This window comes from Dipteris shenzhenensis, chromosome 33 (genome assembly GCF_047967505.1).
Source record: "Dipteris shenzhenensis isolate YYH24624 ecotype China chromosome 33, Dip_SZ_1.0, whole genome shotgun sequence".
In the NCBI taxonomy this organism is placed as follows: domain Eukaryota; kingdom Viridiplantae; phylum Streptophyta; class Polypodiopsida; order Gleicheniales; family Dipteridaceae; genus Dipteris; species Dipteris shenzhenensis.
In genome coordinates, this window is record NC_141628.1 from 20,677,641 (window position 1) to 20,686,323 (window position 8,683).

Consider the following 8,683-nt stretch of genomic DNA (forward strand, 5'->3'; position numbering starts at 1 on the left):
TGTATAGCATTGGTCTCACATCATCCCTCACAGTATGACAGGTGATTTCACACACACAAGGAAGAAACCTGATTTCTTGGGATCAGCAAAACAGGAGCACTTCCTTAACATGAAAAGGGGCCCTGAGGACTGCTAACAAGTGGGAAATAGCTCTTTCCAAAAGCTTCATCTTGTTGAGCCCCAAATCCAAATGAAACAGGACTAAGGGCCGGAGACTAAAGGTAAATTTGTTCCCAGTGTAAATAAGAAACTTGGTTCATATCTACATGCGAGAATCTCTGCCCAGGATCTGTTGACTGATGCAGAAACATGTCTGAAATGGAGTATTCATTGCTGTCATCATTACAAGTGTACAGTCCTCTATGGAGAAAGGAAACTATATGTCCATAGCTCTCCTTGCATTCTCAGAATGGTTGTACATAATGGCACGCATGTGATATGAATTTAAAAAGGAGGGAGAGGGGAAGCAACTACGTGGGGTTGAATCAAAAAAAGGGGGGGTGGGGGGAGCAATAATGTCAGCATGGGAATTTGCGACAAGGAAGGCAGGCAAGCTGAGTGCTGCACGACACGTGGCATCCAGCTATTATTCCATAAGCACAGCAGGGAAGTGGAACTTGAGTCTTTATAATACACTTTGGCCTCCATTTGTTAGCAAATTTGTGGAAGGGTTGAGTGGGTTGAGGGTTGCATGAACTTGAAGTGTCACATGGGGTGAGCTAGGCCAAATTTTTGGCAGATTTTTGGGGCTACCACCCATAAGGTTTACACATTAGGTTAAGATCCAAGCAAGGAAAACTAATAGGAATTTCTATAAAAAAAAGGAGGATCTCTTGGTAAAGGTTTAAAAAAATTAAGGTAAGGTTAAAGTAATTAATGTGGCAATAAGCATAAATTAATCCAGGCAAAACAAATGGGGAAGTGAATAAGTGAATTTAGAAGAGTGAATATGTATTATGTCACTACCCTCATCCAAAATTGAGGGTATGGGGGGACACAAGAAGTAACGCAGCTCTCCCAAATCCTTCATTTTAAAATTTCGCTTCAAGAGCAGCTTCACATCACTGATGTGTGCATCACTATCACCTGTGACAATCAAGTCATTAACATAGATGACCACAAGCACAATCCCCTTGTCGGTCCTCTTCACATATAGTGAGAAATCTGCATTAGAATTCTGAAATCCAATAGTGACAAGATATTTCCCAATCTTGTTTGACCATGCCTTGGGTGCTTGTTTCAAGCCATACAAGGCTTTGCATAACTTGCATACAAAGTTGGGGTGTGCATCATCCTCATATCCTTGTGGCTGCACCATATACACCTCTTCTTGCAAATCACCATGCAAGAAGGCATTCTTTACATCCATCTAATGCAAAGACCATCCTTTTGTAGCAACCATAGCAATTACTGCTCACAGTTGCCATCCTTGCAATTGGACTGAAAGTTTCCTCATAATCAATGCCATATGTCTATGCATACCCCTTGGCAACCCCATCTACATTGTGCTTAACTTTGTAAACCCACTTGTAGCCAATTGCCTTCTTATCCTGAGGCAAAGGCATCAAATCCTAAGTCTAGTTTGCATCCAAGGTTACCATCTCCTCATCCATGGCTGCTTCCCAATTTTTCTGCTCAATTGCATCCTCAAAGCATGCGGGCTCAGATTCTTGTATGACTTTCACCATGTAAGCATAGTGATGGGCTGTATGCCCATCATACCTTAGCTTGTCAATTGGGTATTTCACACATCTGGACCTACGTACACTTGGATCACTTCCAGGAGTCTTCAAAGCATTCCTGCTTTTCCTTGCACCAAGTGTAACAACTAAGGGAATCCCAAGTTCCTCATCAAGGCTCATTTCAGAGCCACTTGACTCTCCATCAACATGAGAGTGACCAACAAAAGCATCAACCATAGGAGTCTAGTCCACCTTTCCTTTCCTTTGCATGTTACCTGCATACAGTGCACTGTCTGGGCTACCATGAGATGATCCACTAGATCTTTATCTCCCTGTCCATAGATTGGATCCACTATTAGAGGACTCAGTCAGTCCACTCAAAACTTGTGACTGTTGCTCTACATTTGCTATAGCCTTATCATTTTTTTCATTTGCATCTCCTAACACTTTTACTGGTCTCATTTCATCAAATACAACATTGCTCACCTGCATTTTGTGAGTGGTAGGGTTATAATAGCGATACCCTTTTTGCTGCAGAGAATACCAAATGAAGATGCACTAAATTTCCTCCTGTTCTCGCAAATACGCATTAAATTCTTTTGAATGCACATTTGATTTGTGGTCTCATAATGGTTCTTCAAGGCTACCCATGCCTTTGCTACCATGATGACAAGTTGAATCAATGTCATAATGGAGTCACTAACACTTAGTCCCTGTACCCACAAAGGGCCCCCTCCCACCAAATAATAGGAGTATTCGCTTTACTTCTTCGAAAACTGACTAAAACGCAATCTCTGGACTGCTGCACTCGATTGTGCAAACAGTCCAAACTGAAAGAATACGTGGGAGAGAGAAAGAGATTACTGAAAACTGTCCTTCAACTGCCCCAAGTGCTGGTGCTTAGACTGGAAGTTCTGCCCTAAATTTGAAGTTTTCCTGGAGGCTGGAATTGAGCGAACTGATCACTGACCATCGGCTGAATCTGGAACAGATGTTGATGATGGGAACTGGCTGGAAAACAAGAGGACTAAAGGGCAGGAATAGAGGCGCATTGCTGGCCAACTGAAGGGGAGCAAAGAAACTACTGGTGGGTGCCTTGAATGAGGGCCAGGGGCCAACTTTATAGGCCCTAGTCTGTTGGGTAGGGGATTGGCCCAAAACAGGCCTACCAACCCCTTCTTTTGGAAGGTCAGCTACCCTAGTAGGCCGACCAGTTGGTCAGCCAGTTGGCTGGCCGACTAGAGGGCTACATGGCTGCTTTTGGCCGACACTATCCTAGGTTGACCTAGCTAAACCTGGTTGCACAGTTCTCTAGTGGATACAAAGGGACTAGCTAACTGATCCTATGGCTCTGAGTCTGACCTATGTAGCTCGTACTTGACTAGCCTCCATCCTCTACTATTTCAAGCGCATCATCAAAGATTCCTAACCGAAGCACACGATTGGCCATCTCCTTAGTCAATTTTAGTATCAAACTTTTTGATTCTCCATACTATCTAATTTCTCCCTCTACCTATGGGATTGTGTTATCTATTTTGCATAGATGCATTCTTTCTTACATGTTTTCAAAGCTTTGGTTGTAGATAAGAATGTTTGGCAATGTGTAACTATTTGCGAATCGATTTGGAGGGATGGCAACTTGCAAGACAACAAATATCACCTTTTGGCAAAAGTGGAAAGTTGGATGGCAAAAACCACACTCTTTGAAAGTTCAAGATGAAGGCAATCTTGAGCTAATATGGGGTTTGAGAGACGAAAATTGGAGGGAAGATGATGTTGGTGACAAAGTCAGATTTGGCCAATGCAGCAAACATGATAATACCTGTTTCATATTATTATGCTCTTGTAAGACTCCTTCAGTTGTTGCGCAAAGTAAAGGATAGTCTCGCTGCGTTCACAATGATCCATATCTGTTGCATGTCACATTGGTATCAGAGCTTCAGTTTGTGAGCTAGCAGGCCTCGTGCGAGTGCATGGTAAAGCTGCGATTACTCGGCAAGGTTGCGAATTGGGAAAGACCGCACAACAAAGTTACGAATTGGGACTAGGCCGCACAACCTATTACGATCGAAGGGACGGGAGAAGGGTCCAACTAAGATGTGCAATACACTGACGACGCAATTGTTCCGCGAGATCTCAAGGCTCTATTCGATAGGGTGGAGCAAAGGTTGGTGGTTGTTGAAATGCAGCTTCAGCAAAAGACTAAAGAAATAGAAGAGTAGAAGGCAACAGAGAAGGAAAGGGAAGAAAGGCGCGCCGAAGGGTTGGAAATTTCAAAACTGATCTGGTTCTTGGAGGAGAGTCGCAAGCGCGAGGAGGAAGGAAGACGAGAGGCAGCAGCCAAAGCAAAAGCACTTTTCATCTCGGAGGCCGCCAAAGAAGAAGCACTTTGCATCCAGAGGCAGCCAAAGGAGAAACCCAAGCGCGTCTTGATCGAGAGGCTGTACATCTACGACACTAGCAGACGATGACTGCTCTGCAAGCCAGCTTGAAAGCAGTTGGTACCACACCGACAACCTCTTCGTCGACATCCACCCCTGCTCCAATGGTTCTTAGGTCTTCCTCGAACTTCATCAAGTACGATGGAGGTGGATTTTTGCATCGGACATGAGGCTTTCCCAAAACAAAAAAAAAAGCTCTCCATGCCTTCTCCAATTCCTCTTCCATAGCCATTCCCCCTCGTCATCATCTCTTCCACACTCCTTCTCATGCCTGCCTGCTCTCTTTCTACCTCTTCCCCCTACCTCGGCGTGAAGTTGGTCTTTGTCTTTCCAAATAATGCTCGCTCTGGTTTGCCTTCCGTCTCTGCTTCATACCTTCTGTCTTCCTCTCTCACAAGGATTCCTCTTGCATTTCTGGACAACAAGGTGTCTTCTTGTCTCACAGGGATTCCTCTTGCATTTCTGGACAGCAAGGAGATACATACAGCAGCTGGCGCTTATCGAAAGGAGTTGAGAATCCAACTTTGTCCCCAATCACCAGACCATATAGCATCAGGCAGAGCGTTTCTGTTCATTGAGAACTTCATCATGCAGAACGTGCTACCATTTTATGGTATAATCTTCTTGATAAGAGTTTATGGTTGTTTGTTTAATGTATCGTAAAATGAAATGATTTGCTCAAGTGTAACGCGTTGGAGTCATGTCCATATGCAGGGAATACGCACACAGATTCACAGTTACGTTGGAAAGACGACCAGTGCCATGGTTGACAAGTCCGCACAATACATCAAAAAGCGATTGGGAGGAACAAACAATGGCGCGCTCCTATTTTGCCGATCAGGTTGCACCGCTGCTCTGAAACGTTTGCAAGAGGTGATGGTAATAGCTGTTCCCTCCACCTTGCACTCTTGGACAATCAAAACTGAAGAGAGTCGATGGGTAGTGTTCATGGGTCCTTACACACACCACTCCAATCTTCTATCTTGGCGCCAAAGCTTAGCAGAGGTAGGATAAATTTCCTGAAGGATCCACTTCCATTGTAGCTTACAGATGATTCATTCGCACGGATAGACTTCAAAATTTCCATCTAAATTTGCACTAGCACACTGAGTCCACACAAATTCGCTGGCAGTCCAGGCACGCCAGGCATTTGTTGATGAGAAAGAGCTTGTATTTATTGGGAAGAGGCCCTCCTTCGACCTACGGAGGTGTTACTGTAGCTTATGTGAACGGATTCTGCGAAAAGGCAAGTGCTAATTAGCAATGTGAAAGCTCAGAGATATAATCTACAATTGGTAGTAATTACTAAAGAGAAGCCATGGAGATGAATACTAATAGCAACTTGCATTGCCTTGAATTCTAGGATACTTTGTATCATAAAAGCATTAAAGAAAGATAGGATGCAGGTTGTCCACCAATCAGCAAAAGATCAGAGCTAGGCTAGCATTTTGGGTGAAGGACTTCGTTGAAACTGCGCTTACAGAACAAGCAAGAGGAGGGTGCGCATGTGCAGGGCCTTATGGACATGCTTTGCTTGGTGTTGGTCAGGAGCATTCATTAGTCTTGAGGAACCTCATCAAGAAGTGTGGTTATGTGGGCTTTGATCAAATGGGGACCAAGAGAACCTGCACCAACCATCAGAAACACCTGAGTGTCATGCCTAGTGAGATATTCTGATGCCAATGTAGAAACACAAGCTGTGCACCCTTAGCCATTCTAATTTCTCGGCTGTAGTGAGTGCTATCTTTTTACAGCCTGGTATCTCAGATAAGGAAAAATGAGTTTGATATACTAACTTTCTTAAATGAAACTCCAAGGGCAGTGCTCGCATGCATGCGTCTTGTTTTTTATCTCAAAGCTGGGTTTTTACCCCCACAATATCACTAATTTGGAGTATGAGTTTGCTAGTCTCTCCCAGAATGGGTTTGAGTGTGTTGACCTACAGCAACAAGGTTATCACAATGGCGCAGCAGCTTGGGGTGTCGGAAGCCCAGGAGTTGAAGCAGTTCATCAGAGGTCTGGAGCCAAACATCAGACCGTGCGGAATTTCGACCCTCAGTCGTAACGACGTACAACAACAAGGTTATCACGATGCCGCAGCAGCTTGGGGTGTCGGAAGCCGAGAAGTTGGAGCAGGTCATCAAAGGTCTAGAGCCAAACATCAGGCCGTGCAAAATTTCGACCCTCAGTCGTATGAACGGGCTCTTGTCCTCCCTCGCCCATAATCAAGAGTTGATGCTGAATGGAGGCAAGCCCAAGCAGGTGCAACCCAAGATCCCACCTCCGTCGTCTGCTTCGACGGGGAAGGAGCCTGATGAGAACAAGCAGTACATGGCAGAACAAAGGTGTTTTTTCTGTCATCAGGTCGACACAGTAAGCAAGATTGTCTGAAGTGGCAAGCTGTCAAGGCCTCCAAAGCTCCCGCTTCCATCGCGGTGACGACAGTAGCTACCCTAGACCCTCCACCTGCAACCACAAACCCCGTCTTGCTTGCGGTCCATCCAATTCCCCCAGTGCGATTCGAAGGTAAGAAGGAGGGCACGGTTGAGGACCAGGAGAATGCTTTGATTAGGGCTCTTGACTCCGCGAAAGGGCAGCAGTTCATTGTCCTGTTTGGCCCCGGGAGTTCCGAAGATCCCATCTCCCCGTAGTTGGCAAAGAAGGCAGAGTGCACCTTGGTGCCTCATCACTTGGCTATGGATGGGTTTGCCCCAGGGCTGTGTACTCACGTAACTCGTAAGGTTGTCCAGTTTTCATTTGCCGTGCAGAAGGCTGCCTTTGTGCGTGGGCGCGATATGATACTTGGCATTCGTTGGTTTCGCGAGTTTGCTCCTATCCTAGATTGGCGACGCGACATGTTTACCATCGTTGATGGTCTTCCGCCACAACTTCCCCCTAGCAGGCCAAAAGGCCACAGCAACTTTTTGCATAGAACGGGGCCACTATGAGTTTGTGGTGATGCCCTTCGGTCTCACCAACACGCCAGCAACGCGTAACAAGATGATGTCGAGGGTTTTCTTGGAACACATTGTCTTTATTTTTTTGGATGATATTCTCATTTTTTTTGCTGCTGCAAAACGGATGTGAGGAAAGTTTCTCTATCTCAACGCGAAGAAGAGTGCTTTCGGTTTGTTGGAAACTCAGTATTTGGGCTACGTCATTAGTGCCGATGGGATTTGCTTGGACCCTGAGAAGGTTCAAGCTATCCTAGATTGGGATGTGCCCACTACAGCGCAGGAGATACGCGTCATTTGTGGTTCTTTGCCAGGTCTATAGCTCACATATGGACAAGTTTTCTGACCTTGTAGCACACCTCACGGATTTGCTCAAGGGTGTGAAGACGTTCTTCAGAAGATTGCAGTGACCGGCAAGGCACTTGAGGCTTTCCATGCCTCGCAAAGAGTAGCTACAATGGCACCTATTTTGAAGTTAGCCTCTTACCGTCACATATTACAATCGGAAGCTGAATCCTACAGAAAGGAATTATTCATTATATGACAGAGATGCTGGGGGCCTTGAAACATTGGAAACCCTTCTTTATGGATGGGTATTCACAGTCAAAACCACGATCACCAGGCATTAAAGTGGCTACAGACGATGCCCAGTTCCCAGTGGAGCGATTGGCAGGCTCAGTGGAGTCACATTTTCCAGCAGTTCGGTGGGATGATTGAGTATATTCCAGAAAAGGACAATCCGATTGCAAATGCTCTTAGTCGGAAGAACACCATCCAGGCCATTCAAGAATCAACTGTGCTTGAGATCGAGGGGAAGGATCTTGACAGTATGAAGGCACAATATGCAGATTCTCCGGAGTTCGGCACCCAGTACCAGTTGGCCAAGGGTTTAGAGCCAGGCCATTATTCTATCTAGGATGGGTGGTTGTTTTATAAGAATTGGTTGTGTGTACTAAAAGACAAACAATAGGCCCTTCTCCATGATGCTCATGACTCCCTCGTCGGGGACACTGGGCCAGTACCTTGGAGAAGTGGAGCGGATGTTCTACTGGCCAAAGATAAGGATATATACAAGTATGTTTAGTCTTGTCAGATTTGTCAAAAAGTAAAGGCGTCCAGCCGCATGATTGCTAACGCCACTGCCAATTCCTGAGGGACCATTTTAGGACATTTTGATGCACTTTGTTGGACCCCTCCCTGCATCTGTAGGTACGAGAAAATACGTAGTACATGTGATAGGCGGCTTACCCGTACCATCACTTCTGATCTCTACTTCGTAGTTCTGGAGGGCTCTTTTTGAGAACTTTGGAACTAAGTTGCAGCTATCTAGTGCCTTTCATCCGCAGTTGGACAGGCATACAGAAGTTTATAATGGGTTGAATGTCTTGAAATGTTATTGTCATGATGCATAGTTGAAATGGGAGCAATATGTGCCATTAGTGCAAGCCATGTTGAACGACTCTTTTTCATCCAGCATCGGTCGTACACCATATGAGGCAACGTAAAAGGTTTTCCTCTTTACTTACTCGCATGATTTCGCCGTCTCTTGAAGCTAACAAAACGACTGAGACTCGTTGGAAATTAGAGGTAAATGTCCCACATGTAA

At 45.3% G+C, this 8,683-nt stretch overlaps 2 pseudogenes; one reads left to right on the forward strand and one right to left on the reverse strand.

The window, feature by feature from the left end:
- Nucleotides 1–1,472: 1,472 nt before the first annotated feature.
- On the reverse strand, nt 1,473–2,174 carry LOC147879811 (uncharacterized; annotated as a pseudogene).
- Nucleotides 2,175–4,390: 2,216 nt separating this feature from the next.
- LOC147879812 (uncharacterized) lies at nt 4,391–5,800 on the forward strand (annotated as a pseudogene).
- Nucleotides 5,801–8,683: the final 2,883 nt, after the last annotated feature.